General features: G+C 43.1%; 1 protein-coding gene across 1 annotated transcript in view; it reads left to right on the top strand.

Moving 5' to 3' along the window:
* LOC135530291 (epidermal growth factor receptor kinase substrate 8-like) overlaps window positions 1-26,268 on the top strand; it is a 102,285-nt gene that overhangs the window by 14,926 nt on the left and 61,091 nt on the right. Inside the window, exon 2 of the mRNA XM_064958651.1 lies at window positions 22,620-22,724. The gene's annotated coding sequence lies outside the window, so the exon portion shown is untranslated. The remainder of the gene's footprint in view (window positions 1-22,619; window positions 22,725-26,268) is intronic.

Below are 26,268 nucleotides of genomic sequence, written 5' to 3'. Positions count from 1 at the left end.
TTAAAGATTGCTGTACACCAGCGGAACCCATCCAACTTGAAGGAGCTGGAGCAGTTTTGCCTTGAAGAATGGGCAGAAATCCCAGTGGCCTCATGTGCCAAGCTTATAGAGACATGCCCCAAGAGACTTGCAGCTATAATTGTAATTCTCTCTCTGTGTATTGTGTTGACTAATAAGGTACTGGTAACGCCTCTACTCGTTAGCTAGTGAGTCTGTCTCTCTCTCTCTGTATTGTGTTGACTGATAAGGTACTGGTAACGTCTCTACTCGTTAGCTAGTGAGTCTCTCTCTCTGTGTATTGTGTTGACTGATAAGGTACTGGTAACGTCTCTACTCGTTAGCTAGTGAGTCTGTCTCTCTCTCTCTGTATTGTGTTGACTGATAAGGTACTGGTAACGTCTCTACTCGTTAGCTAGTGAGTCTGTCTCTCTCTCTCTCTCTGTGTATTGTGTTGACTGATAAGGTACTGGTAACATCTCTACTCGTTAGCTAGTGAGTCTCTCTCTCTCTCTCTCTGTGTATTGTGTTGACTGATAAGGTACTGGTAACGTCTCTACTCGTTAGCTAGTGAGTCTCTCTCTCTCTCTCTGTGTATTGTGTTGACTGATAAGGTACTGATAACGTCTACTCGTTAGCTAGTGAGTCTCTCTCTCTCTCTGTGTATTGTGTTGACTGATAAGGTACTGGTAACGTCTCTACTCGTTAGCTAGTGAGTCTCTCTCTCTCTCTCTGTGTATTGTGTTGACTGATAAGGTACTGGTAACTTCTCTACTCGTTAGCTAGTGAGTCTGTCTCTCTCTCTCTCTCTGTGTATTGTGTTGACTGATAAGGTACTGGTAACGTCTCTACTCGTTAGCTAGTGAGTCTGTCTCTCTCTCTCTGTATTGTGTTGACTGATAAGGTACTGGTAACATCTCTACTCGTTAGTTAGTGAGTCTGTCTCTCTCTCTCTGTGTATTGTGTTGACTGATAAGGTACTGGTAACGTCTACTCGTTAGCTAGTGAGTCTCTCTCTCTCTCTGTGTATTGTGTTGACTGATAAGGTACTGGTAACGTCTCTACTCGTTAGCTAGTGAGTCTCTCTCTCTCTCTCTGTGTATTGTGTTGACTGATAAGGTACTGGTAACTTCTCTACTCGTTAGCTAGTGAGTCTGTCTCTCTCTCTCTCTGTGTATTGTGTTGACTGATAAGGTACTGGTAACATCTCTACTCGTTAGCTAGTGAGTCCTCTCTCTCTCTCTCTGTGTATTGTGTTGACTGATAAGGTACTGGTAACGTCTCTACTCGTTAGCTAGTGAGTCTGTCTCTCTGTCTCTCTGTGTATTGTGTTGACTGATAAGGTACTGGTAACGTCTCTACTCGTTAGCTAGTGAGTCTCTCTCTCTCTGTGTATTGTGTTGACTGATAAGGTACTGGTAACAATATTTTCCCTGACTCTGGCCTGTTTAGAAGACAATATTTTCCCTGACTCTGGCCTGTTTAGAAGACAATATTTTCACTGATTCTGGCCTGTTTAGAAGACAATATTTTCCCTGACTATGGACTGTTTAGAAGACAATATTTTCCCTCCCTGACATGTTGTTTATCCAGATGTTGAGTGATGCAACCAAATGGAACGGAATGGAACACCGCTGCATTGGAGGGATGTGGTCAGCAGGGACCGGAACCTTCCATGCGAACATTCTGATTGGCTTCCGTCCACCGGGTCAGAGTTCTGATTGGCTTCCGTCCAGTGGGTCAGAGTTCTGATTGAGCCCTGTCAATCCGCTCAGGCTTGTGATTGGCCTCCGTCCAGCGGTCATCCATGGGGATGTCCACTGGTCCAGGAGTTGTATTTTAGGAAGTTCCCAGACTCTGGTATCAGTAAAGGCCACCAGTAACCCCTCCCCTCACTGCCCTGTGAGCTGATGTGTTGGAAACGGGTGGGTTTTTCTCACTCTGGGAAAATGATTAGATTTGAGCTCCAGTGAAAAAATGTCCGTTGATGATGATGTCCGTTGATGATGGGAATATGAGTTTCCTCTGCAATCCTCGACCTAACTCTCTCTCTCTGTGTATTGTGTTGACTGATAAGGTACTGGTAACGTCTCTACTCGTTAGCTAGTGAGTCTGTCTCTCTGTGTATTGTGTTGACTGATAAGGTACTGGTAACTTCTCTACTCGTTAGCTAGTGAGTCTGTCTCTCTGTGTATTGTGTTGACTGATAAGGTACTGGTAATGTCTCTACTCGTTAGCTAGTGAGTCTGTCTCTCTCTGTGTATTGTGTTGACTGATAAGGTACTGGTAACGTCTCTACTCGTTAGCTAGTGAGTCTGTCTCTCTGTCTCTCTGTGTATTGTGTTGACTGATAAGGTACTGGTAACGTCTCTACTCGTTAGCTAGTGAGTCTGTCTCTCTGTCTCTCTGTGTATTGTGTTGACTGATAAGGTACTGGTAACATCTCTACTCGTTAGCTAGTGAGTCTGTCTCTCTGTGTATTGTGTTGACTGATAAGGTACTGGTAACGTCTCTACTCGTTAGCTAGTGAGTCTGTCTCTCTCTCTCTGTGTATTGTGTTGACTGATAAGGTACTGGTAATGTCTCTACTCGTTAGCTAGTGAGTCTGTCTCTCTCTGTGTATTGTGTTGACTGATAAGGTACTGGTAACGTCTCTACTCGTTAGCTAGTGAGTCTGTCTCTCTCTCTCTGTGTATTGTGTTGACTGATAAGGTACTGGTAACGTCTCTACTCGTTAGCTAGTGAGTCTGTCTCTCTGTGTATTGTGTTGACTGATAAGGTACTGGTAACATCTCTACTCGTTAGCTAGTGAGTCTGTCTCTCTCTGTGTATTGTGTTGACTGATAAGGTACTGGTAACGTCTCTACTCGTTAGCTAGTGAGTCTGTCTCTCTCTCTGTGTATTGTGTTGACTGATAAGGTACTGGTAACGTCTCTACTCGTTAGCTAGTGAGTCTGTCTCTCTGTGTATTGTGTTGACTGATAAGGTACTGGTAACATCTCTACTCGTTAGCTAGTGAGTCTGTCTCTCTCTGTGTATTGTGTTGACTGATAAGGTACTGGTAACGTCTCTACTCGTTAGCTAGTGAGTCTGTCTCTCTCTCTCTGTGTATTGTGTTGACTGATAAGGTACTGGTAACGTCTCTACTCGTTAGCTAGTGAGTCTGTCTCTCTCTCTGTGTATTGTGTTGACTGATAAGGTACTGGTAACGTCTCTACTCGTTAGCTAGTGAGTCTGTCTCTCTCTCTCTGTGTATTGTGTTGACTGATAAGGTACTGGTAATGTCTCTACTCGTTAGCTAGTGAGTCTGTCTCTCTGTGTATTGTGTTGACTTATAAGGTACTGGTAACGTCTCTACTCGTTAGCTAGTGAGTCTGTCTCTCTCTCTCTGTGTATTGTGTTGACTGATAAGGTACTGGTAATGTCTCTACTCGTTAGCTAGTGAGTCTGTCTCTCTGTGTATTGTGTTGACTTATAAGGTACTGGTAACGTCTCTACTCGTTAGCTAGTGAGTCTGTCTCTCTCTCTCTGTGTATTGTGTTGACTGATAAGGTACTGGTAACAATATTTTCCCTGACTCTGGCCTGTTTAGAAGACAATATTTTCCCTGATTCTGGCCTGTTTAGAAGACAATATTTTCCCTGACTCTGGCCTGTTTAGAAGACAATATTTTCCCTGACTCTGGCCTGTTTAGAAGACAATATTTTCACTGATTCTGGCCTGTTTAGAAGACAATATTTTCCCTGATTCTGGCCTGTTTAGAAGACAATATTTTCCCTCCCTGACATGTTGTTTATCCAGATGTTGAGTGATGCAACCAAATGGAACGGAATGGAACACCGCTGCATTGGAGGGATGTGGTCAGCAGGGACCGGAACCTTCCATGCGAACATTCTGATTGGCTTCCGTCCACCGGGTCAGAGTTCTGATTGGCTTCCGTCCAGTGGGTCAGAGTTCTGATTGGGCCCTGTCAATCCGCTCAGGCTTGTGATTGGCCTCCGTCCAGCGGTCATCCATGGGGATGTCCACTGGTCCAGGAGTTGTATTTTAGGAAGTTCCCAGACTCTGGTATCAGTAAAGGCCACCAGTAACCCCTCCCCTCACTGCCCTGTGAGCTGATGTGTTGGACACGGGTGGGTTTTTCTCGCTCTGGGAAAATGATTAGATTTGAGCTCCAGTGAAAAAATGTCCGTTGATGATGATGGGAATATGAGTTTCCTCTGCAATCCTCGACCTAACTCTTCTGGCTTGTGAAATAGAGGCTTTTAATAGACTGCTCTGTATATGCACTCAGCAATCACAATAGTTACATACGTAAATCTCCTTAATGCTCAACTCAATTGAAATTGTATGATGTTTTAACAAAAAAAAGAACCCTGGGCCAAAACGCTTTGGGCAAAAATGACGTCTTTAAACTTTATAACTGATCAAAGAACCATCATACCTGGTCATTAGAGAAGCCCTGCCCCTCCTACAGGAAGAACCATCAGGAAGAACTGTCAGGCCCGTAGAGAAGCCCCTCCCTCCTACAGGAAGAACTGTCAGGCCCGTAGAGAAGCCCCTCTCCCTCCTACCCGAAGAACTGTCAGGCCCGGTAGAGAAGCCCTGCCCCTCTCCCTCCTACAGTATAAACTGTCAGGCCCGGTAGAGAAGCCCTGCCCCTCTCCCTCCTACAGTATCAGCTGTCAGGCCCGGTAGAGAAGCCCTGCCCCTCTCCCTCCTACAGTATCAGCTGTCAGGCCCGGTAGAGATGCCCTGCCACTCTCCCTCCTACAGTATCAGCTGTCAGGCCTGGTAGAGAAGCCCTGCCCCTCTCCCTCCTACAGTATCAGCTGTCAGGCCTGGTAGAGAAGCCCTGCCCCTCTCCTACAGTATCAGCTGTCAGGCCCGGTAGAGAAGCCCTGCCCCTCTCCCTCCTACAGTATCAGCTGTCAGGCCTGGTAGAGAAGCCCTGCCCCTCTCCCTCCTACAGTATCAGCTGTCAGGCCTGGTAGAGAAGCCCTGCCCCTCTCCCTCCTACAGTATCAGCTGTCAGGCCTGGTAGAGAAGCCCTGCCCCTCTCCCTCCTACAGTATCAGCTGTCAGGCCATGTAGAGAAGCCCTGCCCCTCTCCCTCCTACACTATCAGCTGTCAGGCCCGGTAGAGAAGCCCTGCCCCTCTCCCTCCTACAGTATCAGCTGTCAGGCCCGGTAGAGAAGCCCTGCCCCTCTCCCTCCTACAGTATCAGCTGTCAGGCCTGGTATAGAAGCCCTGCCCCTCTCCCTCCTACAGTATCAGCTGTCAGGCCCGGTAGAGAAGCCCTGCCCCTCTCCCTCCTACAGTATCAGCTGTCAGGCCTGGTAGAGAAGCCCTGCCCCTCCTACAGGAAGAACTGTCAGGCCTGGTAGAGAAGCCCTGCCCCTCCTACAGGAAGAACTGTCAGGCCCGGTAGAGAAGCCCCTCTCCCTCCTACAGGAAGAACTGTCAGGCCCGGTAGAGAAGCCCCTCTCCCTCCTACAGGAAGAACTGTCAGGCCCGGTAGAGAAGCCCCTCTCCCTCCTACAGGAAGAACTGTCAGGCCCGGTAGAGAAGCCCTGACCCTCTCCCTCCTACAGGAAGAACTGTCAGGCCCGGTCGAGAAGCCCCTCTTCCTCCTACAGTGTGAATTGTCAGGCCCGGTAGAGAAGCCCTGACCCTCTCCCTCCTACAGTATCAGCTGTCAGGCCCGGTAGAGATGCCCTGCCACTCTCCCTCCTACAGTATCAGCTGTCAGGCCTGGTAGAGAAGCCCTGCCCCTCTCCCTCCTACAGTATCAGCTGTCAGGCCCGGTAGAGAAGCCCTGCCCCTCTCCCTCCTACAGTATCAGCTGTCAGGCCTGGTAGAGAAGCCCTGCCCCTCTCCCTCCTACAGTATCAGCTGTCAGGCCCGGTAGAGAAGCCCTGCCCCTCTCCCTCCTACAGTATCAGCTGTCAGGCCCGGTAGAGAAGCCCTGCCCCTCTCCCTCCTACAGTATCAGCTGTCAGGCCCGGTAGAGAAGCCCTGCCCCTCTCCCTCCTACAGTATCAGCTGTCAGGCCTGGTAGAGAAGCCCTGCCCCTCTCCCTCCTACAGTATCAGCTGTCAGGCCTGGTAGAGAAGCCCTGCCCCTCTCCCTCCTACAGTATCAGCTGTCAGGCCTGGTAGAGAAGCCCTGCCCCTCTCCCTCCTACAGTATCAGCTGTCAGGCCCGGTAGAGAAGCCCTGCCCCTCTCCCTCCTACAGTATCAGCTGTCAGGTCCGTTAGAGAAGCCCCTCTCCCTCCTACAGTATCAGCTGTCAGGCCCGGTAGAGAAGCCCTGCCCTCTCCCTCCTACAGTATCAGCTGTCAGGCCTGGTAGAGAAGCCCTGCCCCTCTCCCTCCTACAGTATCAGCTGTCAGGCCTGGTAGAGAAGCCCTGCCCCTCTCCCTCCTACAGTATCAGCTGTCAGGCCCTGCCCCTCTCCCTCCTACAGTATCAGCTGTCAGGCCCGGTAGAGAAGACTCTCCATTCCCCCAGGGTGACGCTGGCTGGTTTATTTTTGAGGAATCAATTAAAGCTCTGAACACTCTGGGAACAATTAACAGAGCAGAGATGATTCTGGGTTTTATCCAGGAAGGGACCAGTAGAGGCCTGTGGGTATTATCTGGGTTGCGACTGAGCTTAGCTGAGTTTACACTGAGGACAGATGGTGTCAGAAAGACTTCCTCTCTCTTCTCTCTCTCCATCTGGACCATGACTCAACACAACATGGCTGCTGGTAAATGTGTAACAAGGACACCAGTCTGTTGTTATTGACCTGGTACTGTCTGAATTCTTCAAATTCATACATCAATGTTCCTGGAAAACAAAACCTGGCCTTGTGAATTCCTTTCTTCCAAGTTGCTCTTTATCAAAGTGTTTTCCTTCTGTTGCTCAGCCTTTCACAACCTTCCCAAAGCATTTGTCTCTGTCCGAACAGCATTTTATCAGCTTTTGATTGTGAGTGAGAGTTCCCACCTATTCCTCTACTACTGTACGTTTCAACAGACCACACATCAGAGAGGGCGTTAAACCATGGTGATGCACTACTACCTGTCAACCACACGTCAGAGAGGGCGTTAAACCATGGTGATGCACTACTACCTGTCAACCACACGTCAGAGAGGGCGTTAAACCATGGTGATGCACTACTACCTGTCAACCACACGTCAGAGAAGGCGTTAAACCATGGTGATGCACTACTACCTGTCAACCACACGTCAGAGAGGGCGTTAAACCATGGTGATGCACTACTACCTGTCAACCACACGTCAGAGAGGGCGTTAAACCATGGTGATGCACTACTACCTGTCAACCACACGTCAGAGAGGGCGTTAAACCATGGTGATGCACTACTACCTGTCAACCACACGTCAGAGAGGGCGTTAAACCATGGTGATGCACTACTACCTGTCAACCACACGTCAGAGAGGGCGTTAAACCATGGTGATGCACTACTACCTGTCAACCACACGTCAGAGAGGGCGTTAAACCATGGTGATGCACTACTACCTGTCAACCACACGTCAGAGAGGGCGTTAAACCATGGTGATGCACTACTACCTGTCAACCACACGTCAGAGAGGGCGTTAAACCGTGGTGATGCACTACTACCTGTCGTATCAGACCTGTGTCACTGCTGCTTCCTAGTCCATCCGTAGTCGTGGTGATCAGCTGGTCTGGAATTACGTGACTTTAAAGACGATCAGAGTATTTATCAGGACTGGAGTCCAGTTACACCATGAGACAAACCGTCCTCTAAAGGGTTTAATGACAGCTGTCCATCCCTAACTATAGCCTTCAGCTTTCCACTTATCCCGTCAAGACGCCCCTCTTGTGGTCAGATTCCACTGGGATTTAGTAAACAACAGATTTGATGGAACACAGTCTCATAGCTGGGTACTGATATCGCTCTGTATTCTGTGCTTGCCCCTCTGAAGTCCTGCTAGCTAGTTCACCCTCCAGGCAGGTTGGCTAGCCAGTTCTAATCATGTAGTCCTGCTAGCTAGTTCACCGTCCAGGCAGGTTGTCTAGCCTGTTCTAATCATGTAGTCCTGCTAGCTAGTTCACCATCCAGGCAGGTTGGCTAGCCAGTTCTAATCATGTAGTCCTGCTTGCTAGTTCACCGTTCAGGCAGGTTGGCTAGCCAGTTCTAATCATGTAGTCCTGCTAGCTAGTTCACCATCCAGGCAGGTTGGCTAGCCAGTTCTAATCATGTAGTCCTGCTAGCTAGTTCACCGTCCAGGCAGGTTGGCTAGCCAGTTCTAATCATGTTGTCCTGCTAGCTAGTTCACCGTTCAGGCAGGTTGGCTAGCCAGTTCTAATCATGTAGTCCTGCTAGCTAGTTCACCGTTCAGGCAGGTTGGCTAGCCAGTTCTAATCATGTAGTCCTGCTAGCTAGTGCACCGTCCAGGCAGGTTGGCTAGCCAGTTCTAATCATGTAGTCCTGCTAGCTAGTTCACCATCCAGGCAGGTTGGCTAGCCAGTTCTAATCATGTAGTCCTGCTAGCTAGTTCACCGTTCAGGCAGGTTGGCTAGCCAGTTCTAATCATGTAGTCCTGCTAGCTAGTTCACCGTTCAGGCAGGTTGGCTAGCCAGTTCTAATCATGTAGTCCTGCTAGCTAGTTCACCATCCAGGCAGGTTGGCTAGCCAGTTCTAATCATGTAGTCCTGCTAGCTAGTTCACCATCCAGGCAGGTTGTCTAGCCAGTTCTAATCATGTAGTCCTGCTAGCTAGTTCACGGTCCAGGCAGGTTGGCTAGCCAGTTCTAATCATGTAGTCCTGCTAGCTAGTTCACGGTCCAGGCAGGTTGGCTAGCCAGTTCTAATCATGTAGTCCTGCTAGCTAGTTCACCGTCCAGGCAGGTTGGCTAGCCAGTTCTAATCATGTAGTCCTGCTAGCTAGTTCACCGTCCAGGCAGGTTGTCTAGACTGTTCTAATCATGTAGTCCTGCTAGCTAGTTCACCGTCCAGGCAGGTTGGCTAGCCAGTTCTAATCATGTAGTCCTGCTAGCTAGTTCACCGTCCAGGCAGGTTGGCTAGCCAGTTCTAATCATGTAGTCCTGCTAGCTAGTTCACCGTCCAGGCAGGTTGGCTAGCCAGTTCTAATCATGTAGTCCTGCTAGCTAGTTCACCGTCCAGGCAGGTTGGCTAGCCAGTTCTAATCATGTAGTCCTGCTAGCTAGTTCACCGTCCAGGCAGGTTGGCTAGCCAGTTCTAATCATGTAGTCCTGCTAGCTAGTTCACCGTCCAGGCAGGTTGGCTAGCCAGTTCTAATCATGTAGTCCTGCTAGCTAGTTCACTGTTCAGGCAGGTTGGCTAGCCAGTTCTAATCATGTAGTCCTGCTAGCTAGTTCACTGTCCAGGCAGGTTGGCTCGCCAGTTCTATTCATGTAGTCCTGCTAGCTAGCTCTCTGTCCAGGTAGGTTGTTTTGTTGTCCTAGGCTACCTGGCTAAAATGCTTGCTTGCTGGCCTAATGTCCTTTCATGGGCAACGATGAGCCAGCTAGTTAAAATTAGCCTTCTACATCTAGCTACATATTGAACTTCCATCCTCTCAGGGCAGGGGCACAATGTATGAATTTATGGTTGGATCAGAATCACTGTTATAATCATTGGTCAGTATGGAGAATTAAGTAAAACCACAAGTCCAAATCCCTATCTCCATCCCAGGCTAATTTAGGAAAGGGACAATTTTAGCTAGCCAGCCACAGGAGGACAACGACACAACAAGATGCAGTACTTGTAAAGAATTCTGTCAGTGACGTTTTGCTTTTGATGTGATGTGATTGGTGTGAAGCCAAATCCAAACTGTCTTCCCTTGACACCCGTGTGTGTGTGTGTGTGTGTGTGTGTGTGTGTGTGATGGTGTGTGTGTGTGTGTGTGTGAGATGGTGTGCTGTTCTCTCCAGTTGTTCTAGTCCTCTGTCCCACCAGGCTGAAGGGGAATCCCAATCCTCTCTTCCCTCCTCACACTGAATGTATTGGAAGGGAAATGCCTGTGTGTGTATGTTTGTGTGTGTGTGTGTGTGTGTGTGTGTGTGTGTGTGTGTGTGTGTGCCGTTCTCTCCAGTTGTTCTAGTCCTCACACACTGAGGGAGAACAGATCGCTGCTAATCCTCAGAGAGTGATGGGTCATGGGTGTTGTGACACGCTGTCTGTCACCTTCAGTTGTCTGCCAGTATTGTGACATGCTGACATGTTATGTAGTGGTGACACTGTGTGGTATGTCGTCCTGCTGATGCTGCAGGTATCTGTCTCTAGTGGACTGCCTCTAGTGGACTGTCTCTAGTGGACTGTCTCACCTGTCTCTAGTGGACTGCCTCTAGTGGACTCTCTCTAGTGGACTGTCTCACCTGTCTCTAGTGTACTATCTCATCTGTCTCTAGTGGACTGCCTCTAGTGGACTGTCTCTAGTGGACTGTCTCACCTGTCTCTAGTGGACTGTCTCTAGTGGACTGGCTCTAGTGGACTCTAGTGGACTGTCTCACCTGTCTCTAGTGTACTATCTCATCTGTCTCTAGTGGACTGCCTCTAGTGGACTGTCTCACCTGTCTCTAGTGTACTATCTCATCTGTCTCTAGTGGACTGCCTCTAGTGGACTGTCTCACCTGTCTCTAGTGGACTGCCTCTAGTGGACTGTCTCTAGTGGACTGTCTCACCTGTCTCTAGTGGACTGCCTCTAGTGGACTCTCTCTAGTGGACTGTCTCACCTGTCTCTAGTGTACTATCTCATCTGTCTCTAGTGGACTGCCTCTAGTGGACTGTCTCTAGTGGACTGTCTCACCTGTCTCTAGTGGACTGTCTCTAGTGGACTGGCTCTAGTGGACTCTCTCTAGTGGACTGTCTCACCTGTCTCTAGTGGACTGCCTCTAGTGGACTGTCTCACCTGTCTCTAGTGGACTGTCTCTAGTGGACTGTCTCACCTTGTCTCTAGTGTACTATCTCATCTGTCTCTAGTGGACTGCCTCTAGTGGACTGTCTCACCTGTCTCTAGTGGACTGTCTCACCTGTCTCTAGTGTACTATCTCATCTGTCTCTAGTGGACTGCCTCTAGTGGACTGTCTCACCTGTCTCTACTGGACTGCCTCTAGTGGATTGTCTCACCTGTCTCTAGTGGACTGTCTCTAGTGGACTATCTCACCTGTCTCTAGTGGACTATCTCACCTGTCTCTAGTGGACTATCTCACCTGTCTCTAGTGGACTATCTCACCTGTCTGCTAGGGACTCTAGCAGTAATCAGGTGTTTTAGAGGTCCTGCTAGGAGGAGAGGTCCTGCTAGGAGAAGAGGTCCTGCTAGGAGAAGAGGTCCTGCTAGGAGAAGAGGTCCTGCTAGGAGAAGAGGTCCTGCTAGGAGAAGAGGTCCTGCTAGGAGGAGAGGTCCTGCTAGGAGGAGAGGTCCTGCTAGGAGAAGAGGTCCTGCTAGGAGGAGAGGTCCTGCTAGGAGAAGAGGTCCTGCTAGGAGGAGAGGTCCTGCTAGGAGAAGAGGTCCTGCTAGGAGAAGAGGTCCTGCTAGGAGAAGAGGTCCTGCTAGGAGGAGAGGTCCTGCTAGGAGGAGAGGTCCTGCTAGGAGGAGAGGTCCTGCTAGGAGGAGAGGTCCTGCTAGGAGAAGAGGTCCTGCTAGGAGAAGAGGTCCTGCTAGGAGAAGAGGTCCTGCTAGGAGAAGAGGTCCTGCTTGGAGGAGAGGTCCTGCTAGGAGAAGAGGTCCTGCTAGGAGAAGAGGTCCTGCTAGGAGGAGAGGTCCTGCTAGGAGAAGAGGTCCTGCTAGGAGAAGAGGTCCTGCTAGGAGAAGAGAGACTAGCAGTAATCAGGTGTTTTAGAGGTCCTGCTAGGAGAAGATTAGGCAGGGTTCCTGGAACTTCCTCCCAGTGCAGGCCTCTCTCCTCTCCTCTCTGTTCAACAGAGGGAGATTAGGCAGGGTTGTGGAGGAGTGCTGGGTAACAGCCATTTCTGTTGTGGGCAGTTACCATGGTGAGGAGCTTAAGAAGGTAGTGGAAGTGCATGGGGTTAGAAGCAGTTTCAAGGGGCAGTCTCTCTCTCCCTCTCTCTCTCTCTCTCTCTCTCTCCCTCTCTCTCTCTCTCTCTCTCTCTCTCTACCTCCCTCTCACTCTCTACCTCTCTCTCTCTCTCTCTACCCCTCTCTCCGTCTCTCGCTCTACCTCTCTCTCTCTCTCTCTCTCTCTCTACCTCTCTACCTCTCTCTCTCTACCCCTCTCTCCGTCTCTCGCTCTACCTCTCTCTCTCTCTCTCTCTCTCTCTCTCTCTCTCTCTCTCTAATGGGCTTGATTGGCATGGGAAACATATCTTAACATTGCCAAAGCAAGTGAAGGAAGTAGATAATAAATGTCATATTATGTATATATACAGTGTTGTAACGATGTGCAAATAGTGAAAATTTCTCTCTCTCTCTCTCTCACACACACACACACACACACACACACACACACACACACACACACACACACACTTGGGCCAACAGCCAGTCCCTCCCTCCTCCCCTCCCCTGCTGCAAACAAGACATTAATTAGGGGCTTAAGAGCAGGTCGCTATCAGCAACAGCAGAGCAGGTTGCTCCTGGCAACCGACGAACATCCAGAGGTCACCTGTTGCTGAGGCCAGATAGGAGGAGCCAGAACTGTCAATCACTGATAGGGGGAGGGGGAGAGAGAGAAAAAATATATACATAGAGATAAAATATATAATATGATCAAATATTCAGACCACAAATTCCAGTTGGCTTTACTTCAACTCATTAACATCATCCTCAGCTCTGGCATCTTCCCCAATATTTGGAACTAAGAACTGAGAAACCCCAATCCACAAAAGTGGAGACAAATTTGACCCCAATAACTTTCGTGATATATGAGTCACCAGCAACCTTGGGAAAATCCTCTGCAGATATGTACATTTCCACAGTGAAAACAATGGACTGAGCAAATGTCAAATTGGCTTTTACCAAATGACTGTATGACAGACCACGTATTCACCCTGCGCACCCCAATTGACAAACAAACAAACCAAAGCAAAGGCAAAGTCTTCTCATGCTTTGTTGATTTAAAAAAAGCTTTTGATTCAGTTTGGCAAGAGGGTCTGCTACAAATTGATGAAGAGTGGTGTTGGGGGAAAAACATACAACATTATAAAATCCATGTACACAAACAACAAGTGTGCGGTTAAAATTGGCAAAAAACACACATCTCTTTCCACCCTGACTCCACGTTGTAGTTCCACCTTGACTACAGGTTGTAGTTCCACCTTGACTCCAGGTTGTAGTTCCACCTTGACTCCAGGTTGTAGTTCCACCTTGACTACAGGTTGTAGTTCCACCTTGACTCCAGGTTGCAGTTCAACCTTGAACCCAGGTTGTAGTTCCACCTTGAACCCAGGTTGTAGTTCCACCTTGACTACAGGTTGTAGTTCCACCTTGACTACAGGTTGTAGTTCCACCTTGACTACAGGTTGTAGTTCCACCATGACTACAGGTTGTTGTTCCACCTTGACTACAGGCTGTAGTTCCACCTTGACTAAAGGCTGTAGTTCCACCTTGACTACAGGTTGTAGTTCCAACATGACTACAGGTTGTTGTTCCACCTTGACTACAGGCTGTAGTTCCACCTTGACTAAAGGCTGTAGTTAATAATAATAATAATAATAATATATCCCATTTAGCAGACGCTTTTGTCCAAAGCGACTTACAAGTCGGCTGGGGCCACTACTTTTACATATGGGTGGCCCCAGTGGGAATCGAACCCACGACGCTTGGCATTGCAAGCGCCATGCTCTACCGACTGAGCCACACAGGACTCAGTTCCACCTTGACTACAGGTTGTAGTTCCACCTTGACTACAGGTTGTAGTTCCACCATGACTACAGGTTGTTGTTCCACCTTGACTAAAGGCTGTAGTTCCACCTTGACTACAGGTTGTAGTTCCACCTTGACTGCAGGTTGTAGTTCCACCTTGACTCCAGGTTGTAGTTCCACCTTGACTACAGGTTGTAGTTCCACCTTGACTACAGGTTGTAGTTCCACCTTGACTAAAGGCTGTAGTTCCACCTTGACTACAGGCTGTAGTTCCACCTTGACTAAAGGCTGTAGTTCCACCTTGACTACAGGTTGTAGTTCCACCTTGACTACAGGCTGTAGTTCCACCTTGACTAAAGGCTGTAGTTCCACCTTGACTACAGGTTGTAGTTCCACCTTGACTACAGGCTGTAGTTCCACCTTGACTATAGGCTGTAGTTCCACCTTGACTACAGGTTGTAGTTCCACCTTGACTACAGGCTGTAGTTCCACCTTGACTAAAGGCTGTAGTTCCACCTTGACTACAGGTTGTAGTTCCACCTTGACTACAGGTTGTAGTTCCACCTTGACTAAAGGCTGCAGTTCCACCTTGAGTACAGGCTGTAGTTCCACCTTGACTACAGGTTGTAGTTCCACCTTGACTACAGGTTGCAGTTCCACCTTGAGTACAGGCTGTAGTTCCACCTTGACTACAGGTTGTAGTTCCACCTTGACTACAGGCTGTAGTTCCACCTTGACTATAGGCTGTAGTTCCACCTTGACTACAGGTTGTAGTTCCACCTTGACTACAGGCTGTAGTTCCACCTTGACTAAAGGCTGTAGTTCCACCTTGACTACAGGTTGTAGTTCCACCTTGACTACAGGTTGTAGTTCCACCTTGACTAAAGGCTGCAGTTCCACCTTGACTACAGGCTGTAGTTCCACCTTGACTAAAGGCTGTAGTTCCACCTTGACTACAGGTTGTAGTTCCACCTTGACTACAGGCTGTAGTTCCACCTTGACTAAAGGCTGTAGTTCCACCTTGACTACAGGTTGTAGTTCCACCTTGACTACAGGTTGTAGTTCCACCTTGACTAAAGGCTGCAGTTCCACCTTGACTACAGGCTGTAGTTCCACCTTGACTAAAGGCTGTAGTTCCACCTTGACTACAGGTTGTAGTTCCACCTTGACTACAGGCTGTAGTTCCACCTTGACTAAAGGCTGTAGTTCCACCTTGACTACAGGTTGTAGTTCCACCTTGACTACAGGTTGTAGTTCCACCTTGACTAAAGGCTGCAGTTCCACCTTGACTACAGGCTGTAGTTCCACCTTGACTACAGGCTGCAGTTCCACCTTGACTACAGGCTGTAGTTCCACCTTGACTACAGGCTGTAGTTCCACCTTGACTAAAGGCTGTAGTTCCACCTTGACTACAGGTTGTAGTTCCACCTTGACTAAAGGCTGCAGTTCCACCTTGACTACAGGCTGTAGTTCCACCTTGACTACAGGCTGTAGTTCCACCTTGACTACAGGCTGTAGTTCCACCTTGACTAAAGGCTGTAGTTCCACCTTGAGTAATGTTCCTGCTCTTCCTTCATTCCTTCATGTTTCCCCCTTCAGTCATGCAGTTCTCCCCTCATCTCTCCTCTCTCCTGATTCTGTGATCTGGTTACTGAGTGAGTCTTTTCAGAGGATCTTTACACTCCTCAGTAACACATGGAGAGAACAGGACAGAACAGGAGCAGGGATGGACGGCGGGAGAATGTTCAACTGTTCCTAATGCACCTCATTCTGTCTCTCTCTCACACACCACACACACCACACACCACACCACGCACACCACACCACACCACGCACACCACACACCACACCACGCACACCACACCACACCACACACCACACCACGCACACCACACACACCACACACCACACCACACCACACACATACCACACCACACCACACACACACCACACCACAACACACCACACACACCACACAACACACCAGACACCACACCAGACACCATACAACACACCACACAACACACCAGACACCACACCAGACACCATACAACACACCACACAACACACCAGACACCACACCAGACACCATACAACACACCACACAACACACCAGACACCACACCAGACACCATACAACACACCACACAACACACCAGACACCACACCAGACACCATACAACACACCACACACCCACCACACACCACACCAGACACCACACAACACACCACACAACACACAACACACACCACACACACCCCACCACACACCACACCACACACACCCCACCACACACCACACCACACACACCACACACATGCACAGAGATAATGTTCTAGAAAGTGTGTATTTTTAGGTGTGCGTGTGGCATCTTTCCAGAATCTTTGAAAAGTACAAATCTGCTCTAGAAAACTATTGTCTGAAGGTGTCTGAGGTCAGGAGTTACTATTGGCTATTGGAGGGATCTCTACTATTGGCTGTTGGAGGGATCCCTACTATTGGCTGTGGGAGGGATCTCTACTATTGGTTGTTGGAGGGATCCCTACTATTGGCTTTGGGAGGGATCTCTACTATTGGCTGTTGGAGGGATCCCTACTATTGGCTGTGGGAGGGTTCCCTACTATTGGCTGTTGGAGGGATCCCTAATATTGGCTGTAGGAGGGATCCCTACTATTGGCTGTTGGAGGGATCTCTACTATTGGCTGTTGGAGGGATCCCTAATATGGCTGTCCATCATATAGATCCATCATATAGATCCGTATTATAGATCCGTCATATAGATCCGTATTATAGATCCGTATTATAGATCCGTCATATAGATCATTATTATAGATCCATCATATAGATCCGTATTATAGATCCACCATATAGATCCGTATTATAGAGCCATCATATAGATCCGTATTATAGAGCCATCATATAGATCCGTATTATAGATCCATCATATAGATCCGTATTATAGATCCGTATTATAGATCCATCATATAGATCCGTATTATAGATCCGTATTATAGATCCATCATATAGATCCATCATATAGATCTGTATTATAGATCCGTCATATAGATCCATCATATAGATCAATCACATGGATCCGTATTATAGATCCACCATATAGATCCGTCATATTGATAATTATTATAGATCCATCATATAGATCTGTATTATAGATCCACCATATAGATTCACCATATAGATCCGTCATATAGATCTGTATTATAGATCCACCATATAGATCTGTATTTTAGATCCACCATATAGATTCACCATATAGATCCATCATATAGATCATTATTATAGATCCATCATATAGATCTGTATTATAGATCCACCATATAGATTCACCATATAGATCCATCATATAGATCATTATTATAGATCCATCATATCGATCATTATTATAGAGCCATCATATAGATCTGTATTATAGATCCACCATATAGATTCACCATATAGATCCATCATATAGATCATTATTATAGATCCATCATATCGATCATTATTATAGATCCATCATATAGATCATTATTATAGATCCATCATATCGATCATTATTATAGATCCATCATATAGATCATTATTATAGATCCATCATATAGATCTGTATTATAGATCCATCATATAGATCATTATTATAGATCCATCATATAGATCATTATTATAGATCCATCATATAGATCTGTATTATAGATCCACCATATAGATTCACCATATAGATCCACCATATAGATCCATCATATCGATCATTATTATAGATCCATCATATAGATCCACCATATAGATCATTATTATAGATCCATCATATAGATCATTATTATAGATCCATCATATCGATCATTATTATAGATCCATCATATAGATCATTATTATAGATCCATCATATAGATTCACCATATAGATCCATCATATAGATCATTATTATAGATCCATCATATAGATCATTATTATAGATCCATCATATAGATTCACCATATAGATCCATCATATAGATCCGTATTATAGATCCATCATATAGATCATTATTATAGATCTGTCATATAGATCATTATTATAGATCCATCATATAGATCATTATTATAGAGCCATCATATAGATCATTATTATAGAGCCATCATATAGATCATTATTATAGATCCACCATATAGATCCATCATATAGATCATTATTATACATCCGTCATATAGATAATTATTATAGATCCATCATATAGATCTGTATTATAGATCCACCATATAGATTCACCATATAGATCCGTCATATAGATAATTATTATAGATCCATCATATAGATCATTATTATAGATCCATCATATAGATTCACCATATAGATCCATCATATAGATCATTATTATAGATCCATCATATAGATCTGTATTATAGATCCATCATATTGATCATTATTATAGATCCATCATATAGATCATTATTATAGATCCATCATATAGATCATTATTATAGATCCACCATATAGATCCATCATATAGATTCACCATATAGATCCATCATATAGATCATTATTATAGATCCACCATATAGATCCATCATATAGATTCACCATATAGATCCATCATATCGATCATTATTATAGATTCACCATATAGATCCATCATATAGATCATTATTATAGATCCATCATATAGATCATTATTATAGATTCACCATATAGATCCATCATATAGATCATTATTATAGAGCCATCATATAGATCTGTATTATAGATCCACCATATAGATCCATCATATCGATCATTATTATAGATCCATCATATAGATCATTATTATAGATCCACCATATATATCCATCATATAGATTCACCATATAGATCCATCATATCGATCATTATTATAGATCCATCATATAGATCATTATTATAGATCCATCATATAGATCATTATTATAGATCCATCATATCGATCATTATTATAGATCCACCATATAGATTCACCATATAGATCCATCATATAGATCATTATTATAGATCCATCATAGAGATCATTATTATAGATCCATCATATAGATCATTATTATAGATCCATCATATAGATCATTATTATAGATCCATCATATAGATCATTATTATAGATCCATCATATAGATCATTATAGATCCATCATATAGATCATTATTATAGATCCATCATATAGATCATTATTATAGATCCATCATATAGATCATTATTATAGATCCACCATATAGATCTGTATTATAGATTCACCATATAGATCCATCATATAGATCATTATTATAGATCCATCATAGAGATCATTATTATAGATCCATCATATAGATCATTATTATAGATCCATCATATAGATCATTATTATAGATCCATCATATAGATCATTATTATAGATCCATCATATAGATCATTATAGATCCATCATATAGATCATTATTATAGATCCATCATATAGATCATTATTATAGATCCATCATATAGATCATTATTATAGATCCACCATATAGATCTGTATTATAGATTCACCATATAGATCCATCATATAGATCATTATTATAGATCCATCATAGAGATCATTATTATAGATCCATCATATAGATCATTATAGATCCATCATATAGATCATTATTATAGATCCATCATATAGATCATTATTATAGATCCATCATATAGATCATTATTATAGATCCACCATATAGATCTGTATTATAGATTCACCATATAGATCCATCATATAGATCATTATTATAGATCCATCATATAGATCATTATTATAGATCCATCATATAGATCATTATAGATCCATCATAGAGATCATTATTATAGATCCATCATATAGATCATTATTATAGATCCATCATATAGATCATTATTATAGATCCACCATATAGATCATTATTATAGATCCACCATATAGATTCACCATATAGATCCATCATATAGATCATTATTATAGATCCATCATATAGATCATTATTATAGATCCATCATATCGATCATTATTATAGATCCATCATATCGATCATTATTATAGATCCATCATATAGATCATTATTATAGATCCACCATATAGATCATTATTATAGATCCATCATATAGATCATTATTATAGATCCATCATATAGATCATTATTATAGATCCATCATATAGATCATTATTATAGATCCATCATATAGATCCATCATATAGATCCATCATATAGATCATTATTATAGATCCATCATATAGATTCACCATATAGATCCATCATATAGATCATTATTATAGATCCATCATATCGATCATTATTATAGATCCATCATATAGATCCACCATATAGATCATTATTATAGATCCATCATATAGATTCACCATATAGATCATTATTATAGATCCATCATATAGATCATTATTATAGATTCACCATATAGATCATTATTATAGATCCACCATATAGATCATTATTATAGATCCACCATATAGATTCACCATATAGATCCATCATATAGATCATTATTATAGATCTGTCATATAGATCATTATTATAGATCCATCATATAGATCATTATTATAGATCCATCATATAGATTCACCATATAGATCATTATTATAGATCCATCATATAGATCATTATTATAGATCTGTCATATAGATCATTATTATAGATCCATCATATAGATTCACCATATAGATCCATCATATAGATTCACCATATAGATCCATCATATAGATCATTATTATAGATCCATCATATAGCCCACTGTAACTGCAGAGAAATCCCCTTCCATTGTATAGAGGAGCGAAGGCAGGACTATAGATTAGCAGTAGCAACACGTTACACAGTAATTCCCCTTTCAGCACTGTGCCCACACACACACACACACACACACACACACACACAACACACAACTCACACACACACACCACACAACATGCACGCACAGATTAACGTTGTCTCCTGAACAGAGCACAATACCATTCCAGGGGAGCCAAGCAAGGCCTCCTCCTCTCTAACAGAGCCACAGTACATATAGTATATACACTACTATAATAGAGACACAGTATATATAGTATATAGACTACTGTAATAGACTACTATAATAGACTACTGTAATAGACTACTGTAATAGACTACTGTAATAGACTACTGTAATAGAGACACAGTATATAGACTACTGTAATAGACTACTATAATAGACTACTGTAATAGACTACTGTAATAGAGACACAGTATATAGACTACTGTAATAGAGACACAGTATATAGACTACTATAATAGACTACTGTAATATACTACTATAATAGATTACTATAATAGAGACACAGTATACAGACTACTATAATAGACTACTATAATAGACTACTATAATAGACTACTATAATAGAGACACAGTATACAGACTACTATAATAGACTACTATAATAGACTACTATAATAGACTACTATAATAGACTACTATAATAGAGACACAGTATACAGACTACTATAATAGACTACTATAATAGACTACTATAATACACTACTATAATAGAGACACAGTATACAGACTACTATAATAGACTACTATAATAGACTACTATAATAGACTACTATAATAGAGACACAGTATACAGACTACTATAATAGACTACTATAATAGACTACTATAATAGACTACTGTAATAGACTACTGTAATAGACTACTATGATAGAGACACAGTATATAGACTACTGTAATAGACTACTGTAATATACTACTATAATAGACTACTATAATAGAGACACAGTATATAGACTACTGTAATAGACTACTGTAATATACTACTATAATAGACTACTATAATAGACTACTATAATAGACTACTATAATAGACTACTATAATAGAGACACAGTATACAGACTACTATAATAGACTACTATAATAGACTACTATAATAGACTACTATAATAGAGACACAGTATATAGACTACTATAATAGACTACTATAATAGACTACTATAATAGACTACTGTAATAGACACAGTATATAGACTACTGTAATAGACTACTATAATAGAGACACAGTATATAGACTACTATAATAGACTACTATAATAGACTACAATAATAGACTACTATAATAGACTACTATAATAGAGACACAGTATACAGACTACTATAATAGACTACTATAATAGACTACTATAATAGACTACTATAATAGAGACACAGTATATAGACTACTATAATAGACTACTGTAATAGAGACACAGTATATAGACTACTGTAATAGACTACTGTAATAGAGACACAGTATACAGACTACTATAATAGACTACTATAATAGACTACTGTAATAGACTACTATAATAGACTACTACAATAGAGACACAGTATATAGACTACTGTAATAGACTACTGTAATAGACTACTGTAATAGACTACTGTAATAGAGACACAGTATATAGACTACTGTAATAGAGACACAGTACCCATTTGTACTGGCCGTGGAAAATAAATCAGTGATGTTTCAGTCGGTTCATCTTGGGTCAAAATACCGGGTCAGAACAAAGTTAGTCCATTTTGGACTAGTGAACTAGTGAAGTGTCATTGTTGGACAGAATGGAAGTTAATTTACCAACCGACTGACCTGGTAATGGCTAACCAGCTCATACAACACACACACACACACACACACACACACACACACACACACACACACACACACACACACACACACACACATACACACACACACACACACAATCTCCCTTTCCTCTTCACATCCCAGCATGCATTGCTCAGGAGGAAGAGGATGAGGTGAGGATTAGTGTGTGTGTGTGTGTGTGTGTGTGTGTGTGTGTGTGTGTGGATATAAATCTTCCCAATCCTCTTTCCGTCCAGAGACAGTGGGAGACACAGCGCCTGCTACCCTGTGTGTTGAGACACTAACTATCAGGATAACAACAGAGGAAGGAATATCAGCAGGAAGAGGACACGAAACAGACAGTAAGATACATAGTAACTGTGTGTTCAGGGAGAGGAACACGAAACAGACAGTAAGATACATAGTAACTGTGTGTTCAGGGAGAGGAACACAGAACAGACAGTAAGATACATAGTAACTGTGTGTTCAGGGAGAGGAACACAGAACAGACAGTAAGATACATAGTAACTGTGTGTTCAGGGAGAGGAACACAGAACAGACAGTAAGATACATAGTAACTGTGTGTAATGTTCCATTATACAGGGAGAGGAACACAGAACAGACAGTAAGATACATAGTAACTGTGTGTAATGTTCCATTATGCAGGGAGAGGAACACAGAACAGACAGTAAGATACATAGTAACTGTGTGTTCAGGGAGAGGAACACAGAACAGACAGTAAGATACATAGTAACTGTGTGTAATGTTCCATTATACAGGGAGAGGAACACAGAACAGACAGTAAGATACATAGTAACTGTGTGTTCAGGGAGAGGAACACAGAACAGACAGTAAGATACATAGTAACTGTGTGTTCAGGGAGAGGAACACAGAACAGACAGTAAGATACATAGTAACTGTGTGTAATGTTCTATTATACAGGAGAGGAACACAGAACAGACAGTAAGATACATAGTAACTGTGTGTTCAGGGAGAGGAACACAGAACAGACAGTAAGATACATAGTAACTGTGTGTTCAGGGAGAGGAACACAGAACAGACAGTAAGATGCATAGTAACTGTGTGTTCAGGGAGAGGAACACAGAACAGACAGTAAGATACATAGTAACTGTGTGTAATGTTCCATTATACAGGGAGAGGAACACAGAACAGACAGTAAGATACATAGTAACTGTGTGTAATGTTCCATTATACAGGGAGAGGAACACAGAACAGACAGTAAGATACATAGTAACTGTGTGTAATGTTCCATTATACAGGGAGAGGAACACAGAACAGACAGTAAGATACATAGTAACTGTGTGTTCAGGGAGAGGAACACAGAACAGACAGTAAGATACATAGTAACTGTGTGTAATGTTCCATTATACAGGGAGAGGAACACAGAACAGACAGTAAGATACATAGTAACTGTGTGTTCAGGGAGAGGAACACAAAACAGACAGTAAGATACATCGTAACTGTGTGTAATGTTCCATTATACAGGGAGAGGAACACAGAACAGACAGTAAGATACATAGTAACTGTGTGTAATGTTCCATTATACAGGGAGAGGAACACAGAACAGACAGTAAGATACATAGTAACTGTGTGTTCAGGGAGAGGAACACAGAACAGACAGTAAGATACATAGTAACTGTGTGTAATGTTCCATTATACAGGGAGAGGAACACAGAACAGACATTAAGATACATAGTAACTGTGTGTAATGTTCCATTATACAGGGAGAGGAACACAGAACAGACAGTAAGATACATAGTAACTGTGTGTAATGTTCCATTATACAGGGAGAGGAACACAGAACAGACAGTAAGATACATAGTAACTGTGTGTTCAGGGAGAGGAACACAGAACAGACATTAAGATACATCGTAACTGTGTGTAATGTTCCATTATACAGGGAGAGGAACACAGAACAGACAGTAAGATACATAGTAACTGTGTGTAATGTTCCATTATACAGGGAGAGGAACACAGAACAGACAGTAAGATACATAGTAACTGTGTGTTCAGGGAGAGGAACACAGAACAGACAGTAAGATACATAGTAACTGTGTGTAATGTTCCATTATACAGGGAGAGGAACACAGAACAGACAGTAAGATACATAGTAACTGTGTGTTCAGGGAGAGGAACACAGAACAGACAGTAAGATACATAGTAACTGTGTGTTCAGGGAGAGGAACACAGAACAGACAGTAAGATGCATAGTAACTGTGTGTTCAGGGAGAGGAACACAGAACAGACAGTAAGATACATAGTAACTGTGTGTAATGTTCCATTATACAGGGAGAGGAACACAGAACAGACAGTAAGATACATAGTAACTGTGTGTTCAGGGAGAGGAACACAGAACAGACAGTAAGATACATAGTAACTGTGTGTAATGTTCCATTATACAGGGAGAGGAACACAGAACAGACAGTAAGATACATAGTAACTGTGTGTTCAGGGAGAGGAACACAGAACAGACATTAAGATACATCGTAACTGTGTGTAATGTTCCATTATACAGGGAGAGGAACACAGAACAGACAGTAAGATACATAGTAACTGTGTGTAATGTTCCATTATACAGGGAGAGGAACACAGAACAGACAGTAAGATACATAGTAACTGTGTGTTCAGGGAGAGGAACACAGAACAGACAGTAAGATACATAGTAACTGTGTGTAATGTTCCATTATACAGGGAGAGGAACACAGAACAGACAGTAAGATACATAGTAACTGTGTGTTCAGGGAGAGGAACACAGAACAGACAGTAAGATGCATAGTAACTGTGTGTTCAGGGAGAGGAACACAGAACAGACAGTAAGATACATAGTAACTGTGTGTAATGTTCCATTATACAGGGAGAGGAACACAGAACAGACAGTAAGATACATAGTAACTGTGTGTTCAGGGAGAGGAACACAGAACAGACAGTAAGATACATAGTAACTGTGTGTTCAGGGAGAGGAACACAGAACAGACAGTAAGATGCATAGTAACTGTGTGTTCAGGGAGAGGAACACAGAACAGACAGTAAGATACATAGTAACTGTGTGTAATGTTCCATTATACAGGGAGAGGAACACAGAACAGACAGTAAGATACATAGTAACTGTGTGTAATGTTCCATTATACAGGGAGAGGAACACAGAACAGACAGTAAGATACATAGTAACTGTGTGTAATGTTCCATTATACAGGGAGAGGAACACAGAACAGACAGTAAGATACATAGTAACTGTGTGTTCAGGGAGAGGAACACAGAACAGACAGTAAGATACATAGTAACTGTGTGTAATGTTCCATTATACAGGGAGAGGAACACAGAACAGACAGTAAGATACATAGTAACTGTGTGTTCAGGGAGAGGAACACAAAACAGACAGTAAGATACATCGTAACTGTGTGTAATGTTCCATTATACAGGGAGAGGAACACAGAACAGACAGTAAGATACATAGTAACTGTGTGTAATGTTCCATTATACAGGGAGAGGAACACAGAACAGACAGTAAGATACATAGTAACTGTGTGTTCAGGGAGAGGAACACAGAACAGACAGTAAGATACATAGTAACTGTGTGTAATGTTCCATTATACAGGGAGAGGAACACAGAACAGACATTAAGATACATAGTAACTGTGTGTAATGTTCCATTATACAGGGAGAGGAACACAGAACAGACAGTAAGATACATAGTAACTGTGTGTAATGTTCCATTATACAGGGAGAGGAACACAGAACAGACAGTAAGATACATAGTAACTGTGTGTTCAGGGAGAGGAACACAGAACAGACATTAAGATACATCGTAACTGTGTGTAATGTTCCATTATACAGGGAGAGGAACACAGAACAGACAGTAAGATACATAGTAACTGTGTGTAATGT

Source organism: Oncorhynchus masou, unplaced genomic scaffold, assembly GCF_036934945.1.
Source record: "Oncorhynchus masou masou isolate Uvic2021 unplaced genomic scaffold, UVic_Omas_1.1 unplaced_scaffold_1318, whole genome shotgun sequence".
Taxonomy (NCBI): Eukaryota; Metazoa; Chordata; class Actinopteri; order Salmoniformes; family Salmonidae; genus Oncorhynchus; species Oncorhynchus masou.
The sequence above is the reverse complement of the archived record's forward strand: the minus strand, read 5'-3'. Positions and strand labels throughout refer to the sequence as shown.